Source organism: Felis catus, chromosome A3, assembly GCF_018350175.1.
Source record: "Felis catus isolate Fca126 chromosome A3, F.catus_Fca126_mat1.0, whole genome shotgun sequence".
Lineage (NCBI taxonomy): Eukaryota > Metazoa > Chordata > Mammalia > Carnivora > Felidae > Felis > Felis catus.
The window spans coordinates 68,672,271-68,687,726 of record NC_058370.1 but is presented as its reverse complement, the minus strand read 5'-3'; positions in this window follow the sequence as shown (position 1 = coordinate 68,687,726).

The window sequence follows — 15,456 nt, the reverse complement described above, 5'->3', positions numbered from 1 at the left end:
TCTTGGCATTCATGAAATGTTTTGCCAATTTTCCAGTCCTTATTTTGCCTCTCTCAGAATACAGATTTCATTTTCCTTATCCGACTTTCTCCCTTAGGCTAGAAGCCAGGCTCCCCTACTCTTCCTGGACCCATGTCTTCCCAGCTGTACCCCTAGGGAGGTGATCTCTCCCCTCACTTGCAAGGTAAAAAAAAATTTCTGCAAAGACATCTGGTAGAACTGTCCAGAGTACAGGTCCATAATGGCAAAGGATTTTCCTCATCAGTCCTCATCATAACCAGGTGAGGAGCAGGGAGATATACAGAGCTCAAAGAGGGGCAATTGTCTTTTTCCCCCAGAAGATAAGTAGTATGAGATGGAGATAAAACAAATATTTCTGCCACAATTCTTACAAATATTGAGCACTTCCTATATGCTTAGACTCCTGATAATCCCAATGATATATACACAGCAGAGCTAAAATTTGTTTGAAAAGATGAAACACACAACGAATGGAAAACCATTACATCCAGATGACTCAGCAAATGCAGAATAAAAATTACAGGAGTAATTATCATTGTCTTTGATGGAGATCATTTCTTTCTGGGTCACATTTTCCTTATTTGAAACATGAGGGGTCTGCATCAAGCCATTGTTAGGTTTCTTTGGATTCTAATGTGTATGACTCATCCACCATTCATTCCGGTTATCCATCCATCCCTCCATCACTGGGTTAGATGCTTGAGACACTTGGATCCTAAGTCAGCAAGTGTTTTTGAAAGCCTACAAATACAAGGCATTATTTTAGCCATAGTAGTATATGTAAAAAAAGGAAACAACAGTTCTTTTCCTCAAATTGTTTCCAGTCTAGTTGGAGTATATAGTATATATACAGAAAGAATTGTGTAACAGACATAATTACATAATAGAGGACATTGCAATAGAGGCAAGAATAGTTCATGAATGGCTAGGATGTCTGGTGAGAATTTGGACTTCAGAGTGAACATGATGGTGCATCAGAAATAGCTGGAGATGGCTCCATTGAAGAGAAGAGGTTTTACCTCCTCTGGAGACTGAGAGGGAACAGCACCAATTGGGCAGAGAGGACAAGTATACATCCTCTAAGCTGGAGAAAAGGCCTAAGTTCTCCACCTCTCTAATACTAACTTTGGATTGTTTTGGTTTATAGTTTTTTTTTTCCCTCTGTTTTACTGTTTTGTTGAATGTATATCGTGTAAAATGAAAAATGCTGACATATACTTTAAGTATATGTCAGAAACAGAAGTTACCTGAAAACATTTGAGGTAACTACTAATTGCGTTCATCTGCTAATTAGCACTTTCTTTGTCACTGATGATAACACCAGATTGGATTTCCCACAGGGAAATGGAAATAAAACAAAACAAAAAAATCAAGAAAGCAGAATACCAGTTGCTAGGGGGATATTAGAAACAAAGATACATGGAACATCTGGGTATCATGTTAACATTTGAAGAGGCTGGCCAATGAGCAATTCAGTACACCTATGTCCAAAATAGTAAGAGCCACTACCTTTAAAGCAGTGCTGATTCTAATTGACTACAGATCCATATGGATCTAATAGCTCGTTAGAAATAATTGGCATCTGAATGAAGGTGGTACAGTGAGTAGAGGAATGGGCTGTGTAAGGAATGTGATTACTTTGGAGGATCTAGTCATGAGCATGGAGGAAAGCCAAGTTTACTTTTTTTAAGCATTTATTTAAATTCTAGTTAGTTAACATATAGTGTAATATTGGTTTCAGGAGTAGATTTTAGTGATTCATCACTTTCATGTAACACCCAGTGCTCATCATAACAAGTGCTCCCCTTAATATCCATAAACCATTAGCCCATCCCTCCCCCAACTCACTCCCCTCCAGCAACCCTCAGTTTGTTCTATTTAAAATATTTTTTTTTCAACGTTTATTTATTTTTGGGACAGAGAGAGACAGAGCATGAACGGGGGAGGGGCAGAGAGAGAGGAAGACACAGAATCGGAAACAGGCTCCAGGCTCTGAGCCATCAGCCCAGAGCCTGACGCGGGGCTCGAACTCGCGGACCGCGAGATCGTGACCTGGCTGAAGTCGGACGCTTAACCGGCTGCGCCACCCAGGCGCCCCCGTTTGTTCTATTTAAGAGTCTGGTTTGTGGTTTGCCTCCCTCTTTCTTTTTTCCTTTTCTCCTATGTTCATCTGGTAGGAGGAAAGCCAAGTTTTTAAACCAACACTCTAAACACGACTGTGTTAAAATGGAAAACACCTGTTTAAAAGTTATCAGACACAGTAAGGTGTTAGTTACTCAAAGACCTACATGATTTGCTTTGGAACTGAATGTCGCAAACTGACATAGTTCCATAAAATGCACTAAAATGATCACACCAAGGAGAGGTTGGTAAATTCAGATGGGGCTAAATTTGCTCTTTATCCTTCCAATGTCACCTAATCAACAAGAAGGGATCCTTCCAATGTCACATAATCAATAATCAACATGCAAACAAAATGTCTGGCTTTTTGCTTTTGTAGGAAGGGTGGTCATGTACAACAGATGTTTAGGGATCTTGCTTTGTTATTTATCACCATGTGTTTTTTTCTTGTTCCTTGTTTAGTATTTCAGTCATCTGATTTCTTTCATTGCATATATTCTATTATCTTCTCTACAGCAAAAGGCACATAGTTTATTTTTTGTCATGATTATCAAGTAGACCATTAAGCAGTTATATGCATTTGTGTTACAGAGACAGAAATAAGTTGTTCCATGCCCTCATGGTCTCACATTCCAGTAGGTCAGAAAATCATTGTAGGACTCTGCAGTCTTTCCTGTAAGAAGATATTACAGAGTGGTTATTGGAAAAGGAAGAGAGAGAAAGGGAAGAAAGAAGAAAGGAACCAATCAGCCAAACTGGATAAATCTTAGCATCAGGATTAAAGAATAAGAACTTAATAATGAGAACTAAGGACATAAGGGCAGAACCCCCATAGAATCTACAAGGAACACACCAATTCAGAGTACACATATAGGTGATGATAGGGCGTTATGCGCAACCTATAAATTGCAGATCTTGAGTGCCACTCTGAGGACCTAAATAAGCGTTAGCAGCAAACTCTGTTCCTTCATAACTAAAACGTCTCTGCTTCTGGGACGCCTGCATAGCTTAGTAGGTTAAGCATCCAGCTTTGGCTCAGGTCAGGATCTTGTGGTTCATGAATACAAGCCCCACGTCAGGCTCTGTGCTGACAGCTTAGAGTCTGGAGCCTGGTTCAGATTCTTTATCTCCCACTCTTTGTGCCCCTCCCCTGCTCACGCTCTGTCTCTCTCACTCAGGAATAAATAAACATTAAAAATTTTAAAAAAGGGGCGCCTGGGTGGCTCAGTTAAGCGTCTGACTTCGGCTCAGGTAATGATCTCACGGTTCGTGGGTTTGAGCCCCGCATCAGGCTCTGTGCTGGCAGCTCAGAGTCCGGAGCCTGTTTCAGATTCTGTGTCTCCCTCTCTCTCTGCCCCTCCCCCGCTCATGCTCTGTCTCCCTCTGTCTCAAAAATAAAATAAAAACATTAAAAAATTTTTTTTAATTTTAAAAAGTAAAATATCTCTGCTTCTAAGTGTAGCTGGTGTCATACATCCAATGGAATAATTTATTTTAATAACTTGTCAGAGCAGCTTCCAAACCATAGGATTGCTTGAGATTCCTTTCTCAGACCCTAGAATTAGTCTGCTTTTATTCAAGAACTGGCTTAGTACCTGAAGCTTATTTTTGGCAAGGCTGTTCTTGACATTGCCAGATTGACATCCTGTAGTCTTAGCTCTGTCACGAGAAGCACACAGTATCATGTATGATCCCTGTGCTGGCCTTGCCATACATCACCGCCTGCCCACATGGTGCCTTGAGAAATAGTCCTCCTCATCTCACCAAGGGAAGAATGCATGTAATGCTGAGCAGTTGAAAATATTTATTTTTATTGAATCATTATATAGTATTAAAAGGTAAACAAAACCAATAAATAAATATAGACTGGAAATTACATTTTTAAGCTTTACATCCAAGCTGATTTCTTTTTCTCTCTCCAGCCATATTCACCTACTTCCTTGTACAAACCTTTAACTTCAGCCAAATTGTCATAGCTGTTTTTATAGTTCCCTGTCTCATACTGTGTTCGTGCCTCATTATTCACCTGGTGTTATTTCCCCACTTCCTCTACCCCCAGTGTACATTCCGACAGCCCTTCTTGACCTGGCAAAAGTCTCACCTTTGCTAAAAGCCTGCACTTTACCCTTCTTTGTGGCCTAGAGAACATCTTGTATGCATAGTTTGTCAGTTTAGACATGCATTGCTGTCCTCTGTTCTTGCCATTGTTATCTGAAACTATTGTTTCATTTTTTTTTTGCTGTAACACATTTTTGTGATTTTATATTGCTTCCCTGATATGTTTAAAACATTTTTTGAAGACATATATCTTATTGTAGATTTCTATATCCTCCAGGATGACCCCAAGCTTGGGTCATCGGTCAAAACATCAATAAATGATGTTTATGGTATGTTTATCTTTTTATTATTTAAAATTTTATCTCATGGTATACTTGGCTAAAGAAGTTCTGGTAAGGTGAAACTTTGAAAATCATAGGATGATGATGACCAATAATTGCCATGGTTTCTACAATGTTGGAAGAAGATATATTATTTTCAGGATTCTAGGAAAGACCACTTTTTTCTAAGTAATTCCTGCACATCACATGCATTACATATTTTCTAAATCATATTTACATATTATATGCACTATGCAATTTCAATTCCAGACAGGTAGAGTCAATGTTTTTTCTCCTATTGAATTCGACTATAAAACCTGAGTAGAATTCATGGCTCAGCTATTTGAAAACTCTGAATAGTGAAGAGCAAGAGGTGAATCAGAGAAGGATAGCATAATTTGATGCACCCTTGAACCAGGAGTGAGTTTACCATTTTTTTCCTTGCAGATTGCCCCCAGTCTGAAACCAATGCATTTTGAAAGGTGGAAGTGAGCATCATAGTACACATATGAGAGATGCAGGAAAAGCTTGGGTGCAGGAGCGTGAAAGGGAATCCTAACACTCAGAGTGGAGGAAATCCCTTGACTTTCTCCCCTTCTGTTCACTCACATTCCAGTCACCAGAAAATTCCATGGTGCAGATATCAGTGGCAGTGACAGTAGTCAGCAATGGAAGGCTACAAGAACCAGAGCTCTAACAGTAGGAAACATTATTTACTTTTAGTGGAGCTGTGGCACCTAGGGGTTGGGGTCAAACCAACCTCTCTCTTGGACTCTCTTGGACTGCCTACTAATTTGCCCCAGATGTTGTATAATCCTAAAAGAAGGTGGTTTCTTTTATGCTATTTTGAAAATTGAACAGCAAGCTATAGGATAAATCATCATTTGCTGGGAGATAAAGTTTAGGAGTAAAATCACAGTATTATTTAATGGTTTGTCCATAAAAAGCACTATAAGCATAGTGGCTCTTGTGCACATGAAATCTCTAATATTCATGTAAATTATCTAAAATAGAGTTTTAAAAACTCCATCAGCATTTTGAATATTATCAAACATTTTCCCCAGCGCAGTATAATTTTTTTTAAAAAATGTGTGGCATCTAAGTCCACAAAATAGAAATCATTATACTTTCTTTTGCCAGAAAAAATAATTAAGATTTATATTCTTGATTGAATAACACAACTATATATGAACGCTTCTCTGATTACAAGTGAATACTACAGTTAATGGACCCTCTGCATTTGAGTGTGCATATAGGAGTATGTGAGTGGATTTGAGTGTGTATGTAAATAAATATAGGTACACATATGGCTGTAGATCAAATAAATAATATTTTCAGCAGAGGCAAAACAATTAGGTGACTCACAAATGCTGGTCCTGTTTACACTCATGTCTTGAAGGATTAGGATTTGTTAGCTCATAAAAACCTCTGAGTTTATTACAAGTATCAATTAAATGCTGCCTAGGGCTGAATCCATGATGTGAAATATAATGCAATGTGAAATTGAATCATACCTATGAAATGTGAAAAATAAAATTTGTTTGCTTACTAATACACTTATAAAAGTAGACATGCTGAATTATAATAAGGTTTGAGTTTGGTAAAAATAGGAACAGACCACATTTAATAGTCATTAATTGTATGTGAGTGTGTACCGATATATATTATATATGCATATAACATGTTCATTTATAATAGCATATCTAAGTAATGTATTCTGTAATAAATATAAAATAAAATTGTCTGACAATCACCTCTATTTTTGAGGAATTCAAGTACTTCACAAGGGTAGAATTGAGAAGATAGATTTTGATATGAACATATCTGCAATACATGCTCATAACTTGCTTGATTTTATTTCACAAGCTTTTTTCACACAGAATATTACAAAGCTCTGATACACCTTCAAAAATGTATGAAATCCATCACAGAAATTCTTCAATTTATAGTACTATAATGTGGGAAAAAATGGTTGTGACAGCTTTGGTTCACTCTTGATATATATAAATCTCCCAGACAAATATTGAAATGTCGTAGCTGAAAATCTAAAAGTGGTGACATCCTTAAATAATAAATTTATTTGCTGAGTCTTGAATAGTCCCTGGTAGAAATAATTTGGTAACTGGGCACTCATCAAGCCTTCAATATATGTAACTATTTTTTATTCTTTTGGTCAGTAACAGAACCCCTAAGAGTTAATCATAGGCACTAAGTAGAGTTGTAATGTGCATTTGCAAGCAGAAGTTGAGAATGAAGTTGAACCAAGCAAGAGATTTTACAGACCTAAATAGAAGTCCTTTTGTTATACCCTTAAAAAACCGATTTCTTTGACATTCTGAAATGAGTGACAATTTTAAATAGTATCCTGAGATGATCCAGGTGTACATCTCCTGGGGAACAGTTTGATCAAGTGGCTCCATCCGTACATGAGACCACTTCTCAGGAAGATCATCTCCCACACTTGTGGGAGATGCAGGAGAAGCTTGGATGGAGGACACAAATCTGTGTCTGGAAAAAGCAGCCAAACTACATGGTAGATGTAAAGAACAAAAGGGAGATTTCCCTGCAAACAAAAACATTTCTCTAGACCTATCAAAGTTTTTAGAATTATATATCAAAAGTAGAATATTTCAAGTCTCCCCAAGTCCCACCATAATATACATAAAAATAGCCTAAGAAATGTTCATACCACAAACCACCATCAGTGGAAATTTTAGAGGAATTTCTGCATCACGAGGGGTACTCTTGCCATTTTTTGGACAGCCTTATTGTGATATACCTTAAATACGATAAACTTCATGTTTTAAACTATGAGATTTGATATGTTTTGAAAAACCATAGCTACAATCAAAATAGTGAGCAGATCCCTTGCTTCCCAAAGTTTCTCATGCCTCTGCAATACCTCTGTCCTATTTGTCCTTATCACCTCTTTCCCAGACAACAATTCTGCTTTCTGTTACTATAGATCAGTTTGCATTGTGTAAAGTTTTATATGATTAGAGTAATAAATTAGGTGATCTTTTGTGTCTGGCTTCTTAGGCTCATATAATTATTTTGACAGATTCATCTGTGTCTATCAGTATTTTGTGCCTTTTTATTGCTTGACATTATTCCACTGTATAGATATACCAGTTTGGCCATACACAAGTTATTGGTCATTTGGTTTGTTTCCAGGTTTGGCTACTACAAATAATCAGAAATGAACATTGTATTCAAGGCTTTATGTGGTTATATGATTTCTTTCAGGTAAATAGAAGGAGTAGAGGGGCACCTGGGTGGCTCAGTAGATTAAGCATCTAACTTCAGTTTAAGTCATAATCTCATGGTTTATGAGTTTGAGGCCCGCATCGGGCTCTGTGCTAACAGCTCAGAAACTTGAGCCTGCTTTGGATTCTGTGTGTCTCTCTCTCCATCTGCCCCTCTCTCGCTCACTCTCTCTCTCTCAAAAATAAATAAATGTTTTAAAAAATAGAAAAGTATATTCATTAAAAATAGCAGGGATTAGAATAGCTTTTTAATACATTAATTGCACACTTTACTTTTTAAGAAACTGCCGAACTGTTTTCCAAAATAGTTGTACCATTTCGGTTTTTCCATACTCTCACCAACACTTGGTATGATCAGTCTATTTAGCTTTTAACCATTCAGCAGGCATGTAATGGTATAGCATTGTGGCTTTAATTTATATTTCTCTATGACATACGATGTTGAGAATCTTTGTCTGTGCTTGCTAGCCATCTGTGCATCTTCTTTGGTGAGCAATCTGTTCAAATAGTTTGCCCATTTTTTAATTGGGTTGTTTGTTTTTTTATTATTAGTTTTGGTATTTTTTTATATTCTGCATTCAAGTCCTTTATCAGCTATGTTTTTCAAATGTTCTTTAATCTGTGCATATGAAATCTATTTGGCTGATGGTCCCTAATACAATCTGAGCAGCTGAAAAAATTTTACTAAAGGCTGATCTCTCTCTTGCAAGTACTAAAGGATAAAAAGAATTTTAAACCTATTAGTATCGAGTGAATTAGTCTTATTTCTAAGTCTTACATTAAAGCATTTTTCTGTAGTGCAGTGTTGAAGGGCAGTTTCTGCACCTACTCTGCTTGAACTCAGATTCACTCAACTACATCTTAGCTGTGTGATCTTGGGTAAGTTTTTTTAATGTCTCTATGCCTGCTTTTGTGAAATGTGGTATTTTTAGTAGCTGCCTCACAGTGTTGTCGTAGGGGTTCAGTGTATTTATGTGCTTACAGCATGCAGTGACTGCTGTTCAACATATACTCACTATTGTTTAATAAATCCATTATTATTATTCACTGACTCATGCTCCCTAAATCCTACGTAAGACCTCATTTAGCTTTGCCACCCTCCCAGACTGATTTCTTTCCCTAAGAAGAGTGTACCTCAGAGGCTACAGGCTGTCAGGAGAAGTAAATATATGTTCTTAAGATTGGAGTTTCAAAGAAATTGTATGAATTAAGAAGAAATCTCTGGCCAGATAGCGTCAAGAGAACCTGCTGATCAGGATCAGGGTATTTGGGCATGGGGCAAGGAAGAGTAGCACATTTTTATATTTTGCCTTCTGTCAAGGCAGTTTATTTAAACTCATCAATTTGCTTCCCCAGCTGGATCCTGACACTAAATTTAGTTTAACTTGAGGATCCCTGAAATGATACTATATCATTCAGAGTTGGGAAAAAGTACATAAGTAGAGGCCTTAAGCTTTTGTGGTAATACAATTAAAATGGAAACTCTCCCAAAACATCTGCTGATTGGTCCTTTTTCTCAAAAGAAAATTCCAAACTGGCAAGTGGGTAGTTTGTGGAAGGAATGCATTCAGGAACTTCACTTCAGGGGAAAAGAGTGATTCACTTTGGTTTGAGCCCAAATACAAATAATTTTGAAATACTTTCCCTTAACCTAAACAAACAAAAACAAAACAAACAAAAACAAAAACCAAAAGCGAAAAATAAAAATAAAAAAACAGAGAGAGAGAGAGAGAGAGAGAGAGTGTGTGTGTGACAGTGTGAGAATGGGATAAGGGATTTGAGGTGAGCTAGGCTGGGAGCCATATGGAAGGATATGAGAAGACATGAGTCTGACATTTGGGGAAACAGCAGGAAACATTTTTTAATAGTCAAGTGAGCTTTGTATCAGCATCAGGAAGTACTTAAAAATACATCTTTTCTATAGACTATGAGTTGTGTGAGGGCTGAAGACCATGGTCATTTTATTCACCATTTCATTTCCAGTGCCTAGCACAGTGTTTATTATGTAACAAACACTCAGTAAAGATACAAAATATGTATTTTCAAATGCTCAACCTTATCCCTTTCTCTACACAATGTAAAATTCAGCTAAGTTTTCCTTCTCTTCCTAAATCTTGACAGATAAGGTATGATTTGGGAATAGTTTCATTTGCCCCGAAACACTACAACATCATTTCCTCTCTTAGACTAAATGTTGCCATGGCTAAAGCTTCTACAGTGCTTTAAGGATCCACTTGCGTGTATATCTATATGTATAGATATATACCACAAGGGCTCTTAACCAATTATTTAGAGGATACCTAATGAGCTTACTCTAGACCAGGATGAGAATATTTAAACTTTGAGAATATTCAAACCTTTCTTTCCCCCTTTGATTTTACTTCTTTTATTCTGTAACACCAGTTACCTAGAGCGATAGAATTTGACATTTAGACAAGATGCCTATTTGGGAAGAGCTGAGGTTGGTAGTGAGCTCATCCTATCCAGGCCGGAACAGGTGTTCTGGACCCACACCTTCTGGATAACTGTACCTATTTTTATGACCACAGACTCAGGTGGTCTCAGCTTATATATGTGAGCACTGTTGATGATCTAAAAGCTTTGAAATACCTCATGGCTTATTGTTAAAGTCAGAACTATAGTAACAGAGGGAAGAAAGGAAGAGAACTAACATATGTCTAGTACTTGCTATTGCAAAGCACCGTGTTAGGTACTGTAAACAGATTTTAAAAAGATTGACCCACCCAACAGCTCCCTGACTTCTTCTTTCTTTTTTTTTAAATACCTACCATTTCATGTGTAAATAAATTGAGGCTTAGAGAAGCCTAGGAGCACATGGCAAATCAACTGGTAGATCCAGAATTCATCTCCAGGTCTTTGCAATTCTTTTGACTCCATGACACTGTCATTATTTTTTAGATGACATCTAATAAATGCCAGGAGAGAGTACAAGGCACCCATAACTGTCAGTTATAGATACGTCTCTTAACTCTTATTTTTAAATCGATTAGCTTTTTAAAAATAATTCAAGTGTCATTTTTAAGCTGCGGTAGAGAACACAGTTTGAAAAATTGTGCCATGTTTTATCAACATAAGTGTTCATTACATAACTTATAATTTTTTAAACTTGGAATTTATTACAATAATTTTGTTTAAAATTTGATATATTCATACTAAATTCTGCACGATGCTATAATTGAGGAGCTCTGGGGCACAATTTGACATATATTATCTGCATACAAGTGCTCTGGATATAGATGGGTAGGTAGACAGTCGTGCATATTAAATGTAAATGATGTGTTAATCCCTTGATGTATACATTTAATGTAACTTTATATGTCATCTTCATCTTCAAAGTCTCCCTGAATCCATTTGTGCATTTAAAATTGATAGATGGTAGGTTTAAAAGAAAAAAAGCCAGAAGTAATATTTCAAAGCAAACTTACCAATAGAACAATTGCATGATTGTGGGAAAAACAATAATTGCATTTTGTATAGTGTAGCAAACAAAAGTGCAATCGTCATAACCATAAAAGTGAGCTGTCTTCTGATCTTCATCTCAGTTGTGAGAAGAAAATTTAATTTTCTTCAGAATGTTATTTGGATAATTTTTCTCATAGTTATGAACTAACATTTTAAAGTATAAAACTATATGGGACTGGTATGGACTACATTGTGTCCCCTCACACCCCATCCCAACCATACATTGAAATCCTAATCCCAGGGGCGCCTGGGTGGCTCAGTCGGTTGGGCTTCTGACTTCAGCTCAGGTCGTGATTTCGCAGTCCGTGAGTTCGAGCCCCGCGTCGGGCTCTGGGCTGATGGCTCAGAGCCTGGAGCCTGTTTCGGATTCTGTGTCTCCCTCTCTCTCTGACCCTCCCCCATTCATGCTCTGTCTCTCTCTGTCTCAAAAATAAATAAACGTTAAAAAAAAATAAAAAACAAAAGAAATCCTAATCCCAAATGTGATTGAACTTGGAGACAAGGCCTAAAAGGAACTAATTAAGGTTAAATGATATAAAGGTGGGGGCACTGATCCAATAGAATTACTATTCTGATAAGAAACAACAAAAGAGCTCTCCAGAAAGGGAACAAGTTCTCACCAGAATCTGACTACGCTAGTATCCTGGTCTCAAGACTCCCAACTTTCAGAACTAAGAAGAAATACATTTCTGTTGTTTAAGGAACCAGTCTGTGGTATTTTGTTCTGACAGCCTGAGCAGAATGAAACAAGGACTGTAAAAACATATCCTCTACCTCCAGTAATTCTTTATACAAACTGCAGCCCAGTTTGGTTTCAGTTGGAGAAGAAATTAGAGACAATAGAGAGATGAATAAATTGATATATAAGTAGATCGATGGAAGAGTCAGTAGATGTATATTTCATTAAAGGCTCAGAGAAGAGCTTTAGTGACTTTGAAAATTTTTGAATGTCGTGCTATCAAATGTGGATCTATCCCAAGTTATTGACCGAGATACAAGCTCAGAAGTTACGCTTAAGCATTTGATGGAAGGTGTACCAATAGTTCACATTCTCCAGAGAGGCCATAATGACCAATGGAAATACTATTTTCAAGAATGTAATGACCTGCCCGATTGGCAGAGGCCTTGAAATACAACCTCAGACCTTTTAAAAGGGTTATTAACTGCCAGTAGGGTCTAACCTGAAAGTCATTATTGTTTTTAGAATCTGTAGACATATGGAAAAGTAAAGCAAAAAAGTAATTACCTGCTTTTGTGCTACAGAGTGAAAGGGTAAAAAGCCACACAAAATAACGGATGTGGCTGTGCAGGACTGACAGTGATGCAGAACGTAGGTCAAATAAGTAGCAGATAAGAGTTTCTTTAATGAACTTTTCAGCTAGCTATAAAAAATATTAATGTTATATCAACATTATGCTGGGTTCTAATGATGAAATTATGTATATTGGGAAAGGAGGGAAATTAGTAAACACTAGTCTTGTGTCTCAACTTATTTACCATAAGTCTATATCGAATGATTCACTGGAAAGATTCTTGAATGTTGTAGAAGAGGCTAGCATCCCCGAGGATGGGAGTTTTTACAACTTTAAGTTTGTTGATATATTCATGTAATTATCAAATATTGGTGACTGCATTTCGTGTGTAATATATGACAGTATAAGAGTATTCTTTTCTATTTAGGCAGTCAGTTCTGAGAACAACCTATAAACAGCTTCCCCCAAAGTCTCCCCTTTATTATCATCCATCATGCTTAGCTATTTTAATTTGACACTGGCTGCATCTTGTTGCATCTTGTAATTCCACATTGACATTGCTAATTTCTAGAATGTAACCACAATGTTTGACATGATGCAGTCAGGCAGTAATCAAAAGCATATTTTCTGAGCTTTCTCATAAAACCTCAGTGAATATGAGGGTCTCCTTTTTAACTTACACGTGGTTGTTTTTTAAATATATTTTTAATCTATTATTGAGGTGTAGTTGACATACAATGGTATATTACTTTCAAGTGTACAGCATAGTGATTCAACAATTCTATAGTGACACTGGAGTCACAATCTGTTACCATACAATGTTATTAAAATATTGATGATTGTATTCCCTCTGCTGTTTTCATCTCTGTGATTTATTTACTTTATAATTAGAACATTGTGCTTCTTAATCCCCTTCACCTGTTTTGCAACCAACCCCCAGCACTACCAGTTTATTCCACCCATTTACGAGTCTGTTTTTATTTCTTTGTTCTCTTTCATTTTTAGATTTCAAATGTAAGTGAAATTGTATGGTATTTGTCTTTCTCAGTCTTATTTTCCTTAGCATAGTACCTTTTATGTCCATTCATATTGTCACAAATGGCAACACTATTTTTTTATGTCTGAGTAGCATTCCATTGTGTGTGTGTGTGTGTGTGTGTGTGTGTGTGTGTGTGTGTAAATACATACACACAACAAACTTTTTTACCCATTCATCTATCAGTGGATACTTGGATTGCTTCCATATCTTGGCTACAATGCTACAATACACATAGGGATATATATATATATCTTTTTGCATTAGTGTTTTCATTTTCTTTGGGTAAATGCTCAGCAGTGTGATTGCTGGATCATATGATTTTTCTATTTTTAATTTTCTGAGCAATCTCCATACTGTCTCTACAGTGGTTGTACCAGTTTACATTCCCACCAAGTGCATGAGGGTTCACCTTTCTCCATGTCCTTGGCAATGCTGTTATTTCTTGTCTTTTTGATATTATCCATTCTAACTGTTGTGATGTGATATCTCATTGTGGTTTTGATTTGCATTTTCTTGATGATTAGTGATGTGGAAGATTTTTGGAAGATTTTGTCATGTATCTGTTGGCCACCTGTATGTCTTCTTTGGAAAAATGTCTTCAGATCCTCTGCTCATTGTTTAATTGGACTATTTATTTGGTATTAGATTGTATAGGTTCTTTATATAATTTGGATATAAACTCCTTATTGGATATTATCATTTGCAAATAGTCCCTTCCATTCAGTGAATTGCCTTGACATGTTATTTTGAATATTTTTTTTCAATGTTTATTTATTTTTGGGACAGAGAGAGACAGAGCATGAACGGGGGAGGGGCAGAGAGAGAGGGAGACACAGAATCGGAAACAGGCTCCAGGCTCTGAGCCATCAGCCCAGAGCCCGACGCGGGGCTCGAACTCACGGACCGCGAGATCGTGACCTGGCTGAAGTCGGACGCTTAACCGACTGCGCCACCCAGGCGCCCCTATTATTTTGGTAAAGTTCGAACAGTTTACTTTTACTTTTGTTTCCCTTGCCTGAGGAACCATATCCATAAATACGTTAAGGCTAATATCTCTAGAGATTACAACCTATGTCTTTTTTAAAATTTTAAACCATTTTATCGTTTCTGATCTCACATTTAGGTCTTTAATTCATTTTTATAATGTTTGTTTATTTTGAGAGAGAGAACACAATAGGGGAAGGGGCAGAGAGAGAGGGAGAGAATCCCAAGCAGTTTCTACCCTGTCAGCATGGAGCCCAGTATGTGGCTTAATCCCACTAACTGTGAGATCATGACCTAAGCCGAAATCAAGAGTTAGACGCTCAACTGACTGAGCCACCAGGTACTCCTCTAATTCATTTTGAGTTTATTTTCATGTATGATATAAAGAAGTATCCTAGGGGCGCCTGGGTGGCGCAGTCGGTTAAGCGTCCGACTTCAGCCAGGTCACGATCTCGCGGTCCGTGAGTTCGAGCCCCGCGTCAGGCTCTGGGCTGATGGCTCAGAGCCTGGAGCCTGTTTCCGATTCTGTGTCTCCCTCTCTCTCTGCCCCTCCCCCGTTCATGCTCTGTCTCTCTCTGTCCCAAAAATAAATAAAAAACGTTGAAAAAAAAAATTAAAAAAAAAAAAAAGAAGTATCCTAGTTTCATTCTTTTGCATGTTGGTGTCCAGTTTTCCCAGCACCATGCATTTAAGGGACTGTCTGTTCACCATAGTATATTCTTGTCTGCTTTGTCATAGATTAATTGTCCATATAATCATGGATTTATTTCTGGGCTCTCTATCCTGTTCCATTATCTATGTGTTTATTTTTGTGCCTCTACCATGTTGTTTTCATTATCATAGACTTGTAGTTTATCTTGAAATTTGGGATTGTAATACCACTGGCTTTGTTCTTCTTTCTCAAGATTGCT